This window comes from Lissotriton helveticus, chromosome 8 (genome assembly GCF_964261635.1).
Source record: "Lissotriton helveticus chromosome 8, aLisHel1.1, whole genome shotgun sequence".
Lineage (NCBI taxonomy): Eukaryota > Metazoa > Chordata > Amphibia > Caudata > Salamandridae > Lissotriton > Lissotriton helveticus.
Genome location: NC_136069.1, coordinates 1,728,536,709 through 1,728,559,121, shown reverse-complemented (window position 1 = coordinate 1,728,559,121; position 22,413 = coordinate 1,728,536,709). Strand labels below are relative to the sequence as shown.

Genomic DNA, 22,413 nt, shown 5'->3' with positions numbered 1-22,413 from the left:
CCAGATACAGCCAGGAAGACTCTGGTACAGGCTCTAGTCCTGAGCCGATTGGACTATTGCAACGGCCTGCTTCTGTCTGTCAACGAGGGAGTCACAAAAAGACTTCAGGTGGTCCAGAACACGGCTGCCCGTTTAGTTTTAAATGCCCCTCCACGCACACCCTCTAAACCTCTGTTAACCAAGTTACATTGGTTATCTATCAAACAGAGGGCCAAGTTCAAAGTAGGTTGTACCATACATAAAAGCATCAGCGGGATGGGCCCTGCATATCTAGCCGCCAAATTCATCCCCTACATACCTTCTCGGACTCTCAGGTCTAGTGAACAAGGCCTTCTCTGTGTACCTAGAGCAAAGAAGGCCCGACTTGGTGCTAAAGCGCTTTCTGCAGCAGGACCCTCCCTTTGGAACAGTCTCCCCACATCTCTTAGGCTATGTACTGAACACTTCCCTTTCAGAAAGATGTTGAAGACATTCTTATTCCAACATTAGGATGGAATAACTGCACTACCGTTCTTCCCCTAAATCTTTGAGGTAGGAGCCAAAGGCGCGGAGATACTCCTCCGGGAGTCGAAGCCAGCGCGTTACAAACCTGTAAAATAAATAAAAATAAGAGAGGAGTACTGTTCTAACACTTGGCGACAGTCCCGCTGCTGTTCAGCAGTCACAGTGGGGGAAAGGATCACTCCTTCCACAGACCCGTCCTTCTCCTCTGAGGCTAAGAGATCAGGGAGCGGGTCACTCTCCTCTTCCTCTCTCCTTCTGTCACCATTAGCATGCTGAGCTCAGACCTCTCAAAGTGTGGCTTGAGGCGATTGATGTGAAGCACTTTGTGGGGTTGTCTGGCATTTTTAAGGTCCACCCCGTACCCTTCTGCTCAATCACTTCACAAGGCCCAGTCCAATGGTCCCGAAGGGCACTGGACTACACAGGTTCCATGACCAACACTTTCTGTCCTGGCTGTAATTCCACAGTGGTCATACCACTCCTTCATTACAGCCTGACTGGCTTACAAGTTGTCATACATTTGCTTTCACAACTTAGCAATTTGGCTACAAAAGGCCAGCATGTAGCTTACTACATCCTGTGGAACTTTCGTGGGAGCTTTCTCCCACCCTTTTTTCACCAAACTGAGAGGTCTCTGACAGGGTGACCATACAGAAGCTCAAAGGGGCTAAAGCCCATTCCTTTCTCTATACTTCCCTGTAGAGAAAAAAGAGGCAGGGCAAGAGGATAACCCATTTGTTCCTCAGACTTTCAGACAGACTTTCTTATCCTGCTTTTTAGGGTCTTGTTAAATCTCTCAACAAGCCCATTTGTCCGGGGGTGGTAAGGTGTGTAGAACGTGTAAGTAATCCCACACGGACTGCATATTTGCAGTTATATAGTTTGTGCCCCTGTCAGACACATCTTCCTTGGGGAATCCCACTTGGGTAAAGATCCCCACTAGGGCCCTGCCGCCACATGTGCAGGTGCAGTCCTCGGAGGGCTTGCATCTGGGTACTGCATGGTGTGATCCACCAGAACCAGGATAAACCTGTGGCCAGAAGAAGACTGCAAAATATCACTACTGATTAATAACAAATAGATTGGCACCTGTTACGGCACACATGTATTTACATTCATACATTGTATTAGCAATTGTAGCTGCATGTATGTGTAAATTTATGTTTTCACACTTTGGCTGAACTTTGCTGTCATATGGTCTAATAATGTCTTGTTTGCTTCATTTTAGCCCTGAAGAATCTTGACCTATATGAAACGGGGTGGCAAAAGTCACTTCTGTATGTTGACCCAGAGCTGAACATCCAAATCAAATCCCAGAAACATGGGGATCCATTTCTATGCACGTCTTGCTCGGTGCTGGAGAACCCAACAATCCCAGAAGTGATCTCGCAAGTAGGTGGGAATAAACACACTGTGATTGCCTTCACTGCTGGCGCACACTTCAGACCATTCCCTCTGCACATATTCATCCGCCGTGTGATCAACATCCGTAGAGCCATCGAACATCTGCTCCACAGAAGTCCAGAAACAAAAGTCATCCTTAAAACGGAAAATACCTGTTACCAAGATTAACACTTTGAGAAGATTAGCGACTTCCATGGCTACGTCCAATATCTGATCATGAACTCGCTGCTGCAGGACCTCAACATCGGCATTGTAGACGCCTGGGACATGACCACAGCTATGGCGACCAACAATGTGCACCCACCGGCCAATATTATCGAAAATGAAGTGAACCTCTTCCTTACGCTCCTCTGTTGAAGCATGAGCCTGCCCAAGGTTCCTTACTCTACTGATCTCTTTTATCGAAGCCCACGGATGGGATCGCGCCACGCCAGCGGCTATAGAATAACAGAACAAATAATATGTTAAGTGTTGGGAACATAACATTGAAATATGAAGAGCTCTGTTATCAAGTTCTGTTATCCTATACTGGGAGAAGCCACAGAATAGCACTGGTAAATTTCTATAATAATGTTCAATTGGACATGGTTGGGGGGATTTTGGAAAAATTGTCTAATGCCCTGAAAACATTGCAAAGTGAAGGCAAGGGGGTGTATTTATCATTTGGGGAGGAGATTTTAATTTTACACTGTGCTCCGAGGATGGACCGGACGTGTGTGGCATTACAAATGAAGAAGGGACAAACGAAACCCATTTCTCACACTTACAATATGGAAACATCCTGAATGAAAAGATGTGCGTCTTGACTTGGGGTTTGCAAATGAGATAAGCCGTGACCCTGCTCCTTTTAAAAGCACGTTCAATGGCAGAGGTTGCTCTACGATAATCAATGATATCCTAATTTCTAACAGTTATGCGTCTAAGGTGAGATCCTTTGAAACCCATGGTAAATTATTTTGGGCGACCATTGCCCTCAGAGTGTGTCCCTGTCTTTATTAAAACAGCAAATAAAATACAAGCATAAAACTGCTTTGGCACCGCAAAGTATTGAAATAAGTAGAAACAATGGGTAGGCTCCGAAATGGCTGATGGTGGATCATTCTGAAATAGTTAAGACAATTGTGACAACAAGTAACCCGGCAACGGTAACCATTTTAAACGACAATGTGTCGCATGAGTTAGTTTTATCAGCTTTTAAGGATATCACAAGAGCCATTAAAGATGCTTTGTGGATTCATGGGTCTAAACAAAATAAGAAGTCCATAGGATGGTGTGACACTAAATGTACTAAGGCATATGCTACTCTAAAGAGTGTGTCCCACCGCTCCCCAAGAAACCGGGAAGCCCTAAGAGTGGCAAGGAGGGCATATAAAAACACAATTATAGAGCTTTGGCATAACCCGTATGAAGCCACCTTGTCCAAAGATGGGGTGGACTTCTGGGGGGCATTAAGGGCGCCCTCTTTGGAGGTGGGGGAAGTCCCATCTATAGCAATTGTGATCACAGAAGAACAGTGGGTGAATCATTTTTCGAAAAGTTTTGACAACCATGAGTCCACAAATACCATGGAAAACCCAGCAGAGGGAGGTGATGATAGAACCTCAGTATGCATGACAAGTGATATTCACCTCAAGATAACAAAGGACGAGGTAAATAGGGCAATAATGGTGAGTAAAGGAGGAAAAGCACCAGGGCCAGATGGGATTCCTGTAGATTTGTACAAAAGTAACCTAGCACTATGGGGCCCAGTATTTACGCAAGTACGTAACACCAGTTGTTCCCTCAAGATGATAGAGACATGGCCAGAGTCTATATTGGTGTCCATATTCAAAAAGGGAAATAGACATGATCCGAGTTGCTACCGACCAATCTCTATGTTAGATTATTTGGCAAAAACAATGGGACGCGTTGTTTTAGAGAGACTACAAGATTGGGCCGAAGAGAAAAAGATACTCTCGGATCCCCAATTCGGATTTCGTAAGGGAAGGGGAGCCATTGAGCAAAGTTTAAACTTGTGAATTTTAATTAGTAAATATGTTATTTGACAAAATGGAAGGCTCTTTTTAGCTTTAGTTGATCTTAGTGCATCTTTTGACTGCGTAAGACACGAGAGGCTTTGGGGACTCCTCCATGACTAGGGTAGACCACAAATATTGTACTCATTTTAAATATCTTTATCAGAATGCTAGCGGATGCTATGGTTCTAATGGAGAATGTACGGTACCTTTTAAAGTGATGAAGGGGTCAGACAAGGATGTGTTCTGGCCCCATTCCTTTTTAATCTTTACATTTATGGTGTAGAGCAAGCACTGACAAATGTGGGACAAGATTTTCCCGTGATAAAAGGGAGGGCTATACCAGCATTAATGTATGCGGATGATGCTGTCCTGATGTGTCGCACTCAAGTGGGTTTACAAAAACTTTTGGATAGATTTGATGAGTTTATGGATGATTTAGGTCGAAGAGTAAATACATCTAAAACTTTCATCTTGAGGTGTGGCTCAGGTAGCAACAAATGTAGAGACATATTCATCTACGATCAAAAAATACATTTCATAAATAGCTTTTTTGAACATAAAACCACTCGGGTACAGGCTGTGCATTTGAGAAAGCTTGCCTTTATAAAGACCGTTGTAGCCTTGGTAAACTTTTCAAAAAAACTAGGAAGAAGGCCGATATTTATCGCTAATGACATGCAAAGTGGGTTTACCCAACCTGTTAGCGACTGAAAGCAGTCGCTAACATCGGTATCAATGTATGAAAGGGGGCTGCACTCAAATATTCAAACTTAGTGCAAATTTAAACCAGTGTATGTGCTGTGTCGGGATTAGTGCCTGCACACTGTGGATATGAACTGAATATGGCCTGGTGCCAAAAGGCCACCAGGGCTCCAAACACGCACAATGAAAAAAATACTCCTTTTAAACAAACTGCAATGTATTTATCACATGAGTTTCTTCAACCAAAGTTCATTTTCTTACAATCATTGTTTACTACAAACATATCAATTTCATCAGTAAATCAGGACATCAAAGCATCATTAGTTCAATCAATGAAACTATGGAACATAATCAAAACATAACAAAAACCCAATGCATTTCGGGGCCCTGCCCCTTCGTCAGGGGTCTATATAAGAAAAGGGAAAGAAAAAGGAAAGGAGACCGTATTACTTTTGTTGCCAAGGGGGACAAAATGTATATACACTAAGACTTGCGTTTTGTTACATCTGGCTTACCTAGTAATTGTTATATTGCGCGTTGCCAAAATGTTGACAGGGCGCGTAGTTCTCTTTTTTGACGTTCTATGGGAAAACGAGTGGAATTATGCGTTCATGAATGGTTAACTGACAGTCAAAGAAGTGTCATACTTCAAGTCAATTCAAAAGCTCACCTGAGTATAGAAAATTATGTCCAATCTGAAAAACGCGAATGGACATCTATAAGTATGATTGTCAATAATACTGGACAAAAGGTGACATGAACTGAACCAAGAAAAGCGTGCATTTACCTGTGGGGTATGTGTGTATTCTAACCCCAGACAATCAATCTTGTCAACAGGGTTGCCTACAAAACAATAAAATCGAAATGTTGGAACTGAATATATCGCCAAAGGTTATCTGCCATTCTTGCCGCTTTAGGCAGGCACATTTGCTTACCTGCGGGGAGATTAGTATTGCCAGTCCCGCTTCGTAATATGGGGTACACACGTCCGCTCTACATAAAGAGAACGAGTGTTACTTAAATCTAATGTGCACTCGTTTTGGTAACCAAAAACGAGAAAATAAGTTTCTAACTCTTACCGATTTGCAGCCGAAATATTGGCGAAAATCTGCTCAATCCTAGATGTGCCGAGTAAACCGCGGGTACTCATTGAGTCCCTTTACTCTGTTTATTGGAAACTCCAACATGAAAATAGGACTAGGAGCAAAAAGGTGTCGGCCATTTTTGAGTGGTGTTTTCGCAAAAAACGAGTGTGAAAAAAACTTGTGAGGGGAAAGAGAGGTGAAGTGAAAAAAAGGGAAAAGATTAAAATGAAAGAGAAAGAATAAAAAAATAAAAAAATAAACACGACAAAAGGAGTCATTTTCCCATCTATGCCAAGCAATTCCTGCCTATTTACAAACTGAATCTCAACATTTGGATGGTAATGGCAATCATATAATGAAATATACGTGACATTAAACCTGTGAATTTCTAGCCATGTTATGATGGTCAATGTTGGATAATGAGTGTGGGTCATCGTGTGGGAGTTTCCCTAAGGTCCCAAGTAAGTGTGCTTTAAAGGAAACATGCCATGTCCATTTTGTCATTAAGCCCAAAAGGGGTCAGTGTTTGCAGTTTGCGAATCCAGAAGGCCTCTTTCTGAAGTAAGATCTTTGAGTTATCCAAGCCCAAACGTTGTGGGAGTAGTTCAATCACCTGGAATCTTAGTTGAGCGATAGTGTGGCCAGCTTCCCACCAGTGTTTTGCGAGTGGTGATGTGTAGTTCTTATTCCTTATGCGGCTCTTGTGTTCCGACAGTCGCAATTTCAATTTGCGCTCAGTTTTGCCAACATATAAAAGGCCACATGGGCATTTGATTGAATATACAACAAACTCAGAATTGCAGGTTGTGTTGTGCCTTAATTGGATTTTTTCGCCTGTGCGAGGGTGTAGTAAGACATTCCCCGGTATTATATTGTTGCAGTTTTTGCAATTATAACAGCGAGTGGTTCCTTTATACACTTCAGATTGTTGGGTGGTGTCCATATGGTGACTTGGTTTATTGAGCAGTTCTTTGAGATTCTGGGCTCTCTTATAAGCAAACAAAGGTCTTTCACTGAATAAGCTAACATCGGTATCGCCTATTAGCAAGGCAGGCGTAGCGATAAAAAAATGTGCGCTAAGCGCGAATATCGCTGAAAACGAACGCCTGCTCAGACGAGTTCTTAGCCATTATGTCCAATGGGAGGTGGATATTCTGGCTAAGTCCCCATTGGCGATAATGCGTGAATATCGCTGGATTACCAGCAATATTCATGCATTTCACCACTAACGCCTGAAATTTTATTGCATTTGAGATAAACGTTGCTAATAGCACGTTATCTCTGCAATAAAATCAGGCGAAGCACGGCAATAGAAAAAATGTCGCTAAGCTTAGTTAGCGGTAAATATCGCTACTTGTTGATAATATGCCCCGTAGTTCTCTTTTTTACGTTTTATAATCTCCGAAGGAAAGCATGGTTATTGCCCCTTTTAATGAAAGTTGGGCTCAGGCGATGCCGTCCAGCGTTTTTAGCATTACAACTTTTAGAGAATGGATATGTGACATGGGTTTTAAACATGTTTTTAAAAAGTGGGATGAAATGTAGAAAGAGTATAATATATTGATGGATCACCTGCATTATTACTGTACTTTATTCAGGAAAAGAGTCTGATATTTGATAAAATTTGTATGATTGTGTATTTTTCATTCTGTGATGTGCTTTTATGATTTTTACAAAAAGAAATCGAATAAAGCTTGTTTATTATTATTATTAACAGAGCATGTATTTGCAAAGCACTTGTTCGCTCAGAAGGGCCTGTTGGTGCTGAATAATAGATTTTTATTGTTACACAACTCAATGATACTCATTTTATCAACCTTAAAAGGATGAAAGGCTGAGTGGACCCATCAGGATTTGACCCGGTGATTATGAAGACAAACAAAGGCCCCTACTGAGGATGTGTTAGTTTACTAAGCCACCAGACTCAGCCGTTCTTGCAAATTTGAATTACGTCCTTTCTATTGTCAACTTTTTCAAGGATGTTTGTGACCAGGGTCATGGACACAACCACTGCAATAGAGATGGAGGGCCCGAGTCACAGAAATAACTTAAGACAACATCCTAAACTTACTACTGTTGGTATTCACAGTAGGCACTTAGGGCCAGATGTAGGTGGCCCATTACCGGTCGGTAAACCTGAAATTCGGTAATTTTCAGGTTTACCGACCGGTATTGAGCCATTTCTTATGTAGGGGATGATTCGGTATTTACCGAATCATTATTTACCGATTCGGTATTTACCGAATCATTATTTACCGATTCGGTATTTACCGAATCATTTTTTACCGATTCGGTATTTACCGAATCGGTAAATGGCATGTAGGAAGCACTTTTAAGAGTGCTTCTGTGCTGTAAGGATTCTTTATTTACCATCAACTATTAGTTGGTGGTAAATACCGAATACCTCTGAAAATGCAAATCAGTGCATTTTCAACAGTGCCATGTGGAAGACATACATGTATGTGTGCCACATGTGCACACAAGCACTACCCAGGGGTGCAACAGGGTGTCAATGTGACACCCTGCCATCCTTGAATGTTTCCCTATTTTACCGAATCTGTATTTACCGATTCGGTAATTCACATTCATTTATATGGGCTTCCGGGCCCATAGGAATTGAGGTTCCGTGACGGTTTTAACCCGTGTTTGTAACATTGTCGCAAATACATAATTTTGGTATCAGTGAACCGCAAATGATCCATTTAGAATATCCTGGTGTTTTCGCTATGCTACGAGCAAGAGCACTCCTGTTATGAACACATTTCTGATCTACCCGTGGCATCCATCTTAGAACACGGAAGCCATTTTGTATTCCTTGCCCTCACATAGTCAATGGACACGCAATGACCTCTTTTTCAATTAAGGACACATAGGCTTTAGCCGGCGATTCACCTTGCGAGTGACACGTGCACCTTAGGCCAGCAACGCTGTGGCAGCATGACTCGGCAAGAACTGCCTCCCCAGCCTGAGGCCAGTCCTGCTATACTGGTTCTTGTGTTCATTGGCCTGATCATGATTAGGCGGCCGAAGCTGGTAACCATGCCCATTTACGACCCACAAATATCTCTTATCCTGTCTTTCTATCTCCTGCACCTGGCTCTGCTCCTTTCCTTCTGGGCCTTTATTAGGGGGAGGTAACGAAATTTACGATGAGGCGGTCCGGGTCTTGAATGAGAAGTTGACATGGGATTATGATGGAATAGTGGGAACCCCTCGTTCGTAATGTTTTGACATCAGATATTGTTGATGATTCCTGTGCAACGCCAAATATTTATTGTGTAAAATACAAAGGTTTTGGAATGTGCTAACATGTAAAGAATTTGCCTGAAGCCCAATATTTAGTATATAAGGAGCAACCCTCTTTGTACAAATCGAACAGGCTCCTAGACACTGCCCATGTGTAGTTTCTGTGACTTCTGTGTCCCTGCAGTAATAAACCTTTGGTCTTTGACGCCACCATCGAGAAGCCCGTGTTTCTGTTTGTTTGTGCACCAAGACAGGTAGAACTCCGGGGTCTTCGGGTGTTATCCCTGACACCTCTGGACAGAACCAAAAAGTCCAGAACTCCAATTGGCGCCCAACGTGGGGCGACGTCATTCGGTACCGGTCCAAAAAGCCTGAAGAGTTCGAGGAGCTTCGTGTGAAGATTTCAGAGGGAGGCGCCCCACTTCATCGATCCCGGCATATCGCAAAAGTGGCCCGACGTTCTCTTCCACGAGGGTTCCCCGTTCAGACGGCTGCAGTGGTCCGTTGCCTTGACCGTCCCCCTGTCTTGGACCCGAGGTGCAGTCCTTAGTACGGCGAGACGTGACGGGTTTCTCCTTGGTGACGTCTTCAGTGCCTCAGTTAAGTATTCAGTGGTTGCTAGTTGGTTATTTTGTAAGGGTTGCTCCTGTTTGGATAATCCTTTTAGTTCCCAGTTCAGTTCGGTTTTGTCCTTTTAGTTCTCAGTTCAGTTCAGTTCTGTAAGATTATCACTGGTTATTCTGGTTACGATAATCATTCTGTTCAGTTCGGGTATCGATACATTTGTCAGTTCTGGTAGGCCTAAGTTCTTGGTTCAAGTGCGCACCTTTTTGTTTGTATTTTGTCTGTTTTGTGTTCCGGATTATAAAATGGTAAGTCGGAAAAATTGTATGTTGTCTTGTTTTAGTTGCAACAGTGATTCCCAGTTGGAGGACTCGTGTTTGGTTCCTCCGATTGGAACTCCTCTTTATGATCTATATTGCAAGTTTGGTGTGGGCCCTATCTCTTATAACGAGGTATGGATCCACTATACAGAGAAGGATGGTGTCCTTAGTTGGCCACTACATGGTAGTTTTGAACCTGAAGTTCTCGATAATCTAGAAAGAAGGTTGTTTAAGAAGAAAGCCCGGCCGGCAATGTTTGATTCTTTCCGTTATTGGCGAAAAGAATCTAAACAGAGAGAAATTAAAAAGTTGAAGAAAGAACAGAAAGAGCAAGAGTTGACTTTAGAACAGTCTGCTAAGCAGCTGCAACTCAACGAGTCTGAGAAGGCAATGGAGGTGGCCAATAGAGAACGTAATTTAGCGATAGACAAGTGCTATCCTGTTTTGCCATCGAGTACAGCTAAGATAATAGAGGACCCTGAAAAGGATCCCCTGTTGTCTTACTTGTTACGATCACCCCCACCGTATGCACAGGGTGCTACGGCTCCACCTATACCGAATGTTCAGTTACCGGTTGCTGGACAACCTGGTGTTCCCACTCCCCTGAATCAAGTTCCTGTACCTCCTGTGGTCAATATTCATGTTCCTTTAACAGCCCCTCTTCCAGGGTTGCCGGCTTCTTTACCTATGTCTGTGTCGCTCACACCTGCTAGTTCACAAGCTATTTTGCCTGCTACTCCTACTGTTCCTGATCTATCTGTTCCAACTGCTACTCTATTTACTGCTTCTGCTAATATTATGACTCCGCTTTCTGTTCGTCGGAGAATCACTGATTCTGTCTCTAACATTCTATCTCCCTTCTATAAAACTCTGATTAAGACTCCTACCTCTGACTCTGTGCAGAGACGTAGTCAGCTTCCCAGTACTGAAGAAAGAGGGATATTAGATTCCACTGCTCTTAGATGGGTTTCGAAAGTTGGAAGATATAATGTACAAGATGTATTAGATACATTTATGCAATGGAATGAACCGACACAACGATATGTGTTCGATGAAATGTGTTTCCTTCTACGTGAGGAATTGGAAGAGGATGACCCTGAATCAAATCTAGGAGAATTAATTAATGTTCAGAAAGAGTTTGCTGCAGGTATGATAGTCGGTCAAAATATAAAAGAAGCGATGGAACTGATTTTAAGTTATAGGAATGACCCATCCCTTCGTTCACCAAGAGAGTTAGGGAAACGTAGTATGAAACAAAATCGTCAATACCCAATGAGAGAGGTTCCACCAATTTGGCGTGAAGCTGTGCAAGCTAATGCACAACTTGGTATCGCAGCCGCTCCGGCCCAATTCCAGAGAGTATGGATACATATTCCATGGAAGCGAGCTGAAGTATTAGCAGTAAAACAGGCCTTGCCAGATCCGCGTAAAAATCCTGCAGGGTACTACAAAGAGTTGGCTCAAACAGTTGACGCTTGTGTATTGAATCTTGCTGACATAGATCTGCTATTTGGTAATGTAGTACCGCAACCAATTTGGGCTAAAATTCGTAAAGAGAATCATCCAGTTGCCCTAGGTGGTGACTGGGCAGCTATAATTGCAGCGGATGGTCAACAAATAGGTGGTTCCAAACCTGAACCCTTAATTGCTAATTTGCCTGGTAGAATAATCGATTTAATGAAAACCTTGATGCCAGCATTGCGCGTTAACTGGGACAAATTGTCCGCGTGCAAACAGAAGAAAGACGAAAGCGTCTCCGACTTTTTCACAAGATTCGAAGAGACCTTTGTGGATCATAGTGGTAAGGATATGAGCACAGAAGGAGGCCAGAGATTATTTGTTGATAAATTCGTGCACAATTTGTTGCCAGAACTTAGTGGTAAATTAAAAAATTCTGAGAGTGCGTGGGCTGTCTCTACGACTGCGCAAATACTTGCGACTGCCCAGTACTATGAAAATAGGGATAAAGAAGAGAAGGAAAAAACAGATAAAAAGACGAAAGATTTAAAAACTAAAGTACTTTTACAGCAAGCTTATCCGCCTCGCACGAATCAGACTAATATACAGCAAGGGTCATTTCAAAGAACGGATTATAATTTTCAAAGGCCACAATACCAATGGAATCAATGTGCTTATTGCAAAATGGAAGGCCATTATAAGACTGAGTGTCCGGTACGGGCACAAAATAATGCTGCAGCAGCTCAGAGAGGTCGTGGTAGTTCTATGCAAAATTCTAGAGGTCGAGGAAGAGGTGTTATGCCTCCGCAGACGAGTGATCGCCCCTCTAATTATTTCGACCAGCGAAATGGACAATCTGCACAACAGAATAGGTCTCCACAGTATCATGTTGAAGATTATTATGAAGCTAGTGAGGAAGTTCAGCAAAGTGAGTACTAGGACAGCCATGGACAAAGAGAGGGAGTAGTATCAGTTCCAGTAGATCAGAGTGGGCCTTATGTCGCAGTAGCAACATCAGGTATAGTCGAACCGTTTCTGTTGGATACTGGTGCAGCAAAAAGTTCTATCATACATGCAAAACTCCCTGGCGCACCTTTGTCTGGCTTAACAAACGTTTCAGTAGGTTTTTCGGGCGCCCCTGTTCACAATCCGGTTTCTGGTCCTTTGTCTATTTCTGTTGGACCCTGCCACTTGAAAGCACCCCTGATTTTGACGACAGGTTGTAACGAAAATCTGCTTGGTTTAGACTTATTAAAACGCCTGTACGCGACATTGTACTGTTCTCCAGCAGGAGTACAGCTTACGTTGGGTAAAAGAATAATCTCTCCGATGTACTTGTCGATGGATGCGCTCCCACCAGAGCTGCGTTCACTCCCTGATACTCTGTGGGCGACTGGTCCTAATGATGTAGGTCTATTGGAAATTCCACCCTATATAGTAACTTTGAAAGCAAATGCCAAACTTCCACGAATTCCACAATACAGAATCTCTAGTGAAGGTGAGCGTGCGCTCCTACTGATAGTGCAAGATCTGATTGAGAAAGACGTTATAGAAGAAACTAGAGGTAATGTCTGTAATAGTCCTGTACTGCCTATTTTGAAACGAACTGACCCAACAAAACCTCCAGTATATAGGTTTGTAATTGATCTTAGAGAGGTTAACAAAATTGTGATTCCACAGTTTCCTGTGGTTCCAGACATTACTGCATTGTTAACGTTGATTCCTGCTACAGCAGCATGGTTTTCGGTTGTCGACTTGAAAAATGCCTTTTTCAGCATTCCGATAGCCGAGGAAAGCAGAGATATCTTCGGTTTCTCTCTAGGAGGACGAAGCTTCAGGTTTAAACGCGCTCCACAAGGCTATTGTGAAAGCCCATCCATTTACAGTCAAGCATTAAAAAGCAAGTTAGATTCCTTCGTACTTCCTCCTGGTTCTGCTTTAATACAATATGTTGATGATCTTCTAGTGGCTGCTGATGACAAGGAAACTTGCAAAGCAGCTACAATTTCTTTATTGCATCACTTGTCAGATTTGAATCACAAGGTGTCACCTTCAAAAATGCAATACTGCTGCCAAGAAGTGACCTACCTAGGTCATCTCTTGTCAAAGGAGGGAAGGAAGTTGACCCCAGAGAGAATAAAAGCAATTACACAAATGAATGTTCCTAGCACACAGAGAGAAGTACGTGCCTTTTTAGGTATTACCTCATATTGTAGGCAATGGATCCCAAATTTTTCTCTTTTAGCAAAACCATTGGTAGCCTTGACTGGGAAAGGTGTTCCGAGTCCGGTACCATGGTCTGCTGAATGTCAGCGGAGTTTTTCTGCATTGCGAAATGCACTGTGTTCAGCACCTGTATTGGGTACACCCGACTACAGTAAGCCATTCACGCTCTATGTCCATGAGAGAGAAGGTTGTGCATTGAGTGTTTTGACACAGAAATTTGGTGATAAACAACGCCCTTGTGCGTATTTTTCATCAACATTAGATCCGGTAGCTAGAGCGTTGCCTAGTTGCTTGAGAGCTACAGCCGCAGCTGCAGCTTCCATTCGACAATCTGCTGGTTTAGTAATGAACAACATGCTAGTGGTTATGGTTCCTCATGCTGTGGATACACTCATGAACCGAACCAAGACGCAGCACCTTACCAGTGCTAGATTATCAGGTTATGAACTGACACTGTTAGCTAGTCATATTCAGATCAGAAGATGCAATGTATTGAATCCAGCAACATTGTTGCCGACTAGTCAAGAGTCGAGTGATTCCGAACCACACGACTGTTGTTTCAAAACTGAGGAAGAAACAAAAGGACGAATTGATCTAAAAGACACTCCGTTGTCAGATCCAGATGGCACGCTGTATGTTGATGGGTCTTGCTTCAAATTGGAGAATGGTGACGTGACTGCTGCCTATGCAGTAACGACTTTGAGTACGATTGTGGAGACTGCAAGAGTGAGTCAGAATTCTGCCCAGGCTGCAGAATTGATCGCGCTAACAAGAGCGTGCGTTTTAGCTAAGGGAAAGAGAGTGAATGTGTTCACAGATAGTCAGTACGCGTTCGGCGTGGCCCATAGTTTTGGCCGCTTGTGGAAAGAGAGAGGTTTCATTACGTCCCATGGGACTAAGATCCAACATGGTCAGCTAGTTAATGACTTGTTGGAATCTCTAACCTTGCCGACTGAAGTTGCGATTGTGAAATGCAGTGCTCATAAAGCAATCACGGATGATGTTGGTCGTGGGAATGCTTTTGCCGATGAAACTGCAAAACAGACAGCTAGAAATATGATAAGTAGAATGTATGTTGCAACGTCTGCAAGATGGATTTCTGAGTCTGGAATGTGTGAAGACACAGTGGAAAGCGTGAGAGAAATTCAGAAAGAGGCGACTGAGGAGGAAAAACTTGCATGGAAAGAGAGCACGGGTAAATTGGACTCGAGTGGGTGTTGGATTGACTTGTCGGAACAACAGCGTTGGATGTTGCCTGATGCGTATGTGCTTGCAGTAGTAACGATGGCACATGGAACAGCGCACATCAGTTCAAAAGGGATTTGTAAGATGTTGGCTCCGGTCTGGAAGAATGATGGGATTAGTAAGTGTGCAGAGAGAGTGGTGAGAAATTGTATGGTATGCTTGATGCATAATCCTGGCAAGGGAATCCCCACACCTGCAGGTCATTTCGCTCCTCCTTCCTGCCCCTTTGAAGTGATCCAGCTAGACTTCATTCACATGGATCGTTGTAATAACCTAAAGTACGTCCTAGTGGTAGTTTGTGCTTTCTCCAGATGGATCGAAGCATACCCACTGAAGGACAATACTGCCTTATCCACTGCCAAAATTCTTCTTAAAGAAAACTTCCCCAGATACGGAATGCCACGGATTGTATGGTCAGATAACGGAAGTGAGTTCGTAGGGAAAGTTATGCAGAGTGTGTGTGCCGGCCTAGGGATCAGACAGAAGTTTCATAGTGCGAATCATCCCCAGTCTGCGGGTTTAGTCGAGGGTTACAATGGCACCCTTAAACTGAAACTTGCTAAGATACAAGCGTCCACGGGTTTGTCCTGGCCAGACGCATTGCCTTTGGCTTTGCTATCAACAAGAGCAACTGTACATTCTAGAGTAGGGCTTAGTCCATATGAAATAGTTTTTGGTCGTCCTGCAAATGTTTGGGGGGTACCTAGACCAAAAGAATTCAAGCAGCTGGAATACCCAATGTTAATTGATTACCTTTTCGACTTGACTGCTAAATTGAGTCTTATTCACCAACAGGTTTTCGATGCATTGCCAAAGCCACCGGAGAGTCCAGGCCATCAGCTGAAACCGGGTGACCAGGTGGTCATTAGAAATTCTGCAAGAACGAAAAATCTTCAGCCCAGATTCATTGGCCCTTTCCAAGTCTTACTAGCAACGAAAACTGCTATTCGTGTGGCCGGAAGGAAGAACTGGATCCATACGACACATGTCAAACGTGTGCCTCTGCCACTTCCTTACGACAAATGGGTAAAGAAAGGAATCGGTACCTCTGAAACAGAACAAATCCCCAGGTTCATACCTTTCAGTGATGCAGAACTGATCACGGATACATCAAACTCTGACTCTCCTCCTGAAACTGCTCTTTTGAACCCCGAACATTTGCCATCTGCAAACGTGAACATTGCAACGTCGGCCGAAAATACATTGTTTCCAGATCAGACAGTTCCTGCAAAACTGAGATACAATCTGCGGCCTCGCAATATGGACAAATAAAGCAGGAAACTGCCTATTTTTACATTTGAATTTTCTGATACATTGCCTCCAGCCAGGAAGTTTGCTATTATTTTGTTGTTTTAAATTTTGCCTTGCCGTCTGGGTAGCCGTAGGGTCGTGGCTGTGTGCCTAGTTGAATCTGCGGGGGTCAGACACAAGGTCGATCTTTCTGTTAGTTCTGGGAACTCCCAGGGCTGATAGAGGCATTTTCATCTACGTACACATCATCAGTGGTCACGAGCGGATTGTAGAAGATGGAGCTTCCTGAGCTGCAACGAAAGAATGTAATTTATGTGCGCAGAAATAGACTGTACAGAATACTTCACAGCAAATACTTTCTAATGCAATGTGCAGTTACATTTTTAATTGTTTTGATAACGTTGGTGGGTGGAATCATCTTTGGTGTACATTTGATTTTTATGCCAGTAACTACAGTACCTCCCCTTGATCCTACTACTTCTACGGTTTCTTCTATGCATTCTTTTCACTTATTTCCTGAACACGAACAAGCTCGACGCTCAGAATTTATTAACAATACATTCGTACAGCTCCTGCATCAACACCAACTGGTAGTTAATACTACAGACTGCTGGGTGTGTGGCTTGATACCTCACACTATGGATAAAGGCATTCCCTATCTAGTCTTGCCTTTTAGCTATAATGGATCATTTCAGGCCTTTCAGACCATTTTTTCATATGCCCTTGAGACCTATCCTCCGCGTCCACCACGGTCCACTAAATACAACTCAGCCAACAAAGCTTTAGTCCAGGGAATTATTGACATGATTAAAGACGTCAATAATACTCCATCATACCCTAGAGATGAATTACGGGTGTATTTGAGTTGGAACTCTACAGAGTATCGCCTTAGTTTGGGAGAAAGCAAGCGTAAAAGCTCCACTTCAGTTTGGGTCGTACCTCACCGAGGTCAGGTCTGTTTGCAAGGAAATGGGAGAAATCCGAGAGCTCAGCTAGGGAGGAGTGAGTGCGTTGAGACTTACGTATTTCCGTCTAACTCCTCCCCTGCCTTTCTGACTGCTAGGGGTACCTACTTCATCTGTCAGGACAGAGCATATACATGGCTGCCTGCTGACTTTTCAGGTTCATGTTATATTGCTCGATTGTTACCTCCGACATACACTGCTTCTCCAGATTATCACAAAACCAGAGTAGCAAGAGGTGTCTTCAGCAAGGAAGATACCGCTGGTCAAGAAGCTGGAGACTTTTTCAAAGGTTTCCTTCCGTTTTGGGGGCCTATGGCCAATAGTAGAAATCTACGTCAACTAACACGGGTAGTTGAATCTACTATTACAGAAACTGCAGGTGCCCTTAGTAACTTAACAGCTGAGCTTCAAGCGGATCGCCTCATGACGTTGCAGAACCGAATGGTTCTAGACGTTATACTTGCAGATCGAGGTGGGGTATGCAGAATGATCCAATCGAGCTGCTGTGTTTTTATTCCCAATAATGCTCCAACTGTCTATGAAGCGATCTCTAAGCTACACAAGATTTCCGACTCTATACACATAGACAAGGGAAACTGGTCCTTCATGGAGTGGTTTTGGACTCTGGTAACAGCGTGGGGATGGAAGGTTCTGATGGTCATTGGTGTCATCCTAGTATTTCTGTTCTCGTGCTGCCTTATTATCCAATGTGGTCCCGCTCTGTGTAGTCTCTGTGCTGCAACCTGTTTCAGAAAACCACCTGCATTAGGAGAAAAGGCACGAGACAGGATGATGGTGCAACAACATGTCACTGACCTAATGAGCATAGAATTAGACTCTGACATAGACTGAGTAATTGCCTATGTAAGGGCAAAAGGAGGGTCTGAGGTTCCGTGACGGTTTTAACCCGTGTTTGTAACATTGTCGCAAATACATAATTTTGGTATCAGTGAACCGCAAATGATCCATTTAGTATATCCTGGTGTTTTCGCTATGCTACGAGCAAGAGCACTCCTGTTATGAACACATTTCTGATCTACCCGTGGCATCCATCTTAGAACACGGAAGCCATTTTGTATTCCTTGCCCTCACATAGTCAATGGACACGCAATGACCTCTTTTTCAATTAAGGACACGTAGGCTTTAGCCGGCGATTCACCTTGCGAGTGACACGTGCACCTTAGGCCAGCAACGCTGTGGCAGCATGACTCGGCAAGAACTGCCTCCCCAGCCTGAGGCCAGTCCTGCTATACTGGTTCTTGTGTTCATTGGCCTGATCATGATTAGGCGGCCGAAGCTGGTAACCATGCCCATTTACGACCCACAAATATCTCTTATCCTGTCTTTCTATCTCCTGCACCTGGCTCTGCTCCTTTCCTTCTGGGCCTTTATTAGGGGGAGGTAACGAAATTTACGATGAGGCGGTCCGGGTCTTGAATGAGAAGTTGACATGGGATTATGATGGAATAGTGGGAACCCCTCGTTCGTAATGTTTTGACATCAGATATTGTTGATGATTCCTGTGCAACGCCAAATATTTATTGTGTAAAATACAAAGGTTTTGGAATGTGCTAACATGTAAAGAATTTGCCTGAAGCCCAATATTTAGTATATAAGGAGCAACCCTCTTTGTACAAATCGAACAGGCTCCTAGACACTGCCCATGTGTAGTTTCTGTGACTTCTGTGTCCCTGCAGTAATAAACCTTTGGTCTTTGACGCCACCATCGAGAAGCCCGTGTTTCTGTTTGTTTGTGCACCAAGACAGGTAGAACTCCGGGGTCTTCGGGTGTTATCCCTGACACCTCTGGACAGAACCAAAAAGTCCAGAACTCCAGAATGAATGGGAATTACCGATTCGGTAAATACCGAATCGTACTGATTCGGTAATACTTACCAAATTTTCTGCTACATGATATTTACCGACATCTGGCCCTTAGTCATTTCGATATTCACAGAAGTTAGGAGTCCTAACTTTAGGACTCCAAAATGCCTTCTGTGAATACCGAAAGTCTTAAAGTTAGGATTTCTCTCAGTTTAGGAGTAGTAAAGTTAGGACTCCTAACTTCTGTGAATACCGAAATGAGTACATGGGTAAGTTTCCGTTAAGATGGAATCTCAATACTGAGAGAGTCTACGCTTGCTTGAGAGTCCATGTTGCTGAGTTGTGGATATAATAGAACGTGAGAGGGGTGGTGGTACTGGTAATTGTTGGTGGAGAGGCGTATGCATCCCTAATGCTCCACAGCGAATAAACTTAATTCAAGGAAAAAGACTGAACTGTGTGCTACTATACAGTTTTTGGCGACGAGCAGAGAAGAATTCAAACGTGTAATCAGCTAGCCAGTATGAGTGAAGACAAGCTTGAATACATTTACGAAGTAGCTGTCCTAATAAAGAAGCGTATTTCTCGCTGTAGGGGGGGGTGTACAATGACACTTGGATCTCATTATTTTCAGTGTGGAGCCAAATGTCTAAAAATGCAATCTCATCCTTGCTGGCCTTGGGACTGAACTTCATTTGCCGTTGATGGATTTTGTCAGCAAATGGTCCTTTTTCATTAAAGATAAAATGTTCCTCAAATGCCCCCATGTAGATGTTATCCACATTTGTGGTACAGGCGGCCCCCATGCTTACTCCTTGGCCTGGTTCGTAGATGGAGTTGTTAAATTCAAAATAGTTCTCTTGGAGGACAACAGCCAAACATTCAAGCATGAACATGTGGACATCCTGACTCTCGCTCCTTTCTAGGACTTGAAAAGGTGATAGCACGCACGCGCGCTACGCTGTTGTGATCCTAGTGCATAGCGCTGCTTAATTTTAAAACTACTGCTTATTGTATTTGGTTTTACCTAAATTGTATTTTCCCCTGCTTTTAATTACGTCGCTGTGCCCACACACTTGCACTGTAATTGGGCCCCCCACCGCGTTTTGAGCGGACTTTGTTGTTTCTTCCTACCTTCTTGCTGGCACCTGGTCGCCATCTTGGGGGTGGCTAGTGCAGAACGTGCCACTGGTTTGAGCGCTCTAGCGCTTCTTAGGAGCCCAGGTGAGACGATACTTAAAGCTCGCTCTATTCGCGCAGCGGTGACGTGCAGCGGTAGCGCCTGACTCGCGCCGGAGTCAAGCCAGAGTCCTGCCCGTCTGCGCCCGTCCGCGTTAAGGACGTGCGGACTGCGGCAGGACCCTGGTGTGGTGTTATCATGAGTGTTCAGTACTCCAGTCAGGCCCTCCATCTGATCAGGCATAGCCTGCCCTCCTGCTCACAATCAGTGCAGCATCCCTTGTGTGGGCCCTATACCTGCCATGTGGCTGGTGGGAACTAACAGCACCGTTGATGGCCCCCAGCCAGGTACCACTACATCGGAATAAGATACTTCCTCCTCCCAGTGCCATTAAAATCTGGCACCATAATGTCAGGTCCCTGCCGAAGCATTACCGAGATATATACGAGCTTATCTCGTTAGAAGGCCCTGATGCCTTCTTCATGACGGAGACCTGGCTAGGCGATGAGGATGTGGCTATTATCAACTTGGCCCTTCCTCCGGGTTACGCAATCCACACATTAAATCGCAAGGGGAGAGGAGGAGGTATAGCTGTGGCTTTTAAAACTTGCCACACTTGTACCTGGAAGCCCATGGACTTGATTGGTGCTGAGTGTGCCCATTTTTCCATCAGCATTGGTCAGACACAAACATTATCAGGCCTTCTGATATATCGCCCTCCAGGGAGTGACGGTGCCTTTAGGAAAGCTCTTCCTGAGCTGGTTAGCTCTCTGTCTTTGTCCTCCTCCAATATCACCATCATCGGCGATCTCAACATACATTTTGATGCCATGGAGTTACCAGTGGTTAGAAGCCTGCTGGACGATCTTGAAGCAGTGCAGCTGTCCCAACTGGTCCGTCTCCCGACCCATGAGGGTGGTCATATTCTTGACCCGGTTTTTACCAATCTCCAACTGGCCGAGGTCTCTCCCCCTAGACCTATGGGATGGAGTGATCACCATCTCATTGAGTTATATGTTACAATGGCAACGCGCTCTACCGGGAAGCCCGCTAAAACATCTTTCAGGCGTCCCTGGAAAAAGCTTAAATTGGAGGACTTCCACCGTCTTTTGACCACCACTCCTCTGGTTCTTAAGGATAACGTTGCAACTGGGTACAACATCTTTTGCGCCTGGATTGTCCAAGCGCTCGATGCACTAATCCCGGCCAGCTGGAGTAGAAATCGATCTTCTCAGCCTAACCCCTGGTACTCGGAGGCACTTAGGCGGATCAAAGCCACCTGCCGTCAAGCCGAAAGAGCATGGAGGAAGAACTATGACAGTGATCTAAAGGTTTGCTACCTGGCAAGGGTAAAGATATATCAAAGAGCTGTCTGCCGGGCTCGGGCTGACTCCTATGCTAGAGAGTTCCAGGCGAGCTCCAATCCGTCCAAACTGGTCTTTAAAGTCTTGAAGGAGCTCACGACGAACAGACTTCCTATTACGGAGATTTGCTCCCTTGCTCACTGTGAGTTGTTAGCTAGCTTTTTTGTGGAGAAAGTAAATACCATCTATCGCTCTTTTCCCAAAGCTGATCCTGACAGTACGACTTTTACATTGCGTACATCACAGTGCTTGGCTGCGCTTCCCATACCATCGGAACAGGAGTTTAATCTCCTAGCGGCCAAGGTTAAGTCTGGCTCGCCGGATGACCCTTTGAGACCGGCCCAGTTTTTGGACTCGGCGTCCATCTGCCTCCCACCGATTCGACAACTGGTGGATCAATCCCTTACCACTGGGTTAGTCCCACCTAGCTGGAAAACTGCCTGTGTTATGCCCATTATAAAGAAACCGGGGCTGGATCCAGTGAAGCCGGAGAGCTATCGACCTATCTCCCTCCTTCCATGGGTGTCAAAGATCACAGAGGCTCATGTGAATAACATCCTAACGAAACATCTGACCTCTGCACACCTACTGGATCCTATACAGAATGGTTTTAGATCAGGGCACAGTACAGAGACGGCACTCCTATATATGGTTGAGTATCTCCGCTCTGTACTAGATGCAGGTCAACCGGCGGCACTGGTCTTATTAGACCTTAGTGCCGCCTTTGACACTGTATCCCACACCATTCTTATCCGCAGGCTTGGTGAGGCTGGCATATCTGGCAAGGCGCTGGATTGGTTCCAATCGTTTCTCTCGGAACGATCATTTCAGGTAGTAGTGCCACCGTTCAGATCTAAACCTCATGCCATCGCCCAAGGAGTTCCGCAGGGATCGGCGTTGAGCCCCACTCTCTTCAACTTATACGTCCAACCGTTGGCGGCGGTTGCGAAGAGTTGGGGTCTCACAATGGTATCATACGCCGATGATACCCAGCTGGCAGTGGTTCTCAATGGGGACTCTGACCAATTGGCATCAAACTTTGCGGATGGTTTGAGGA

The 22,413-nt window shown here is 44.3% G+C and overlaps 1 pseudogene; it reads left to right on the top strand.

The window, feature by feature from the left end:
* Positions 1–2,441, top strand: part of LOC144774158 (NXPE family member 1-like) — a 115,333-nt pseudogene extending 112,892 nt beyond the window's left edge.
* Positions 2,442–22,413: the final 19,972 nt, after the last annotated feature.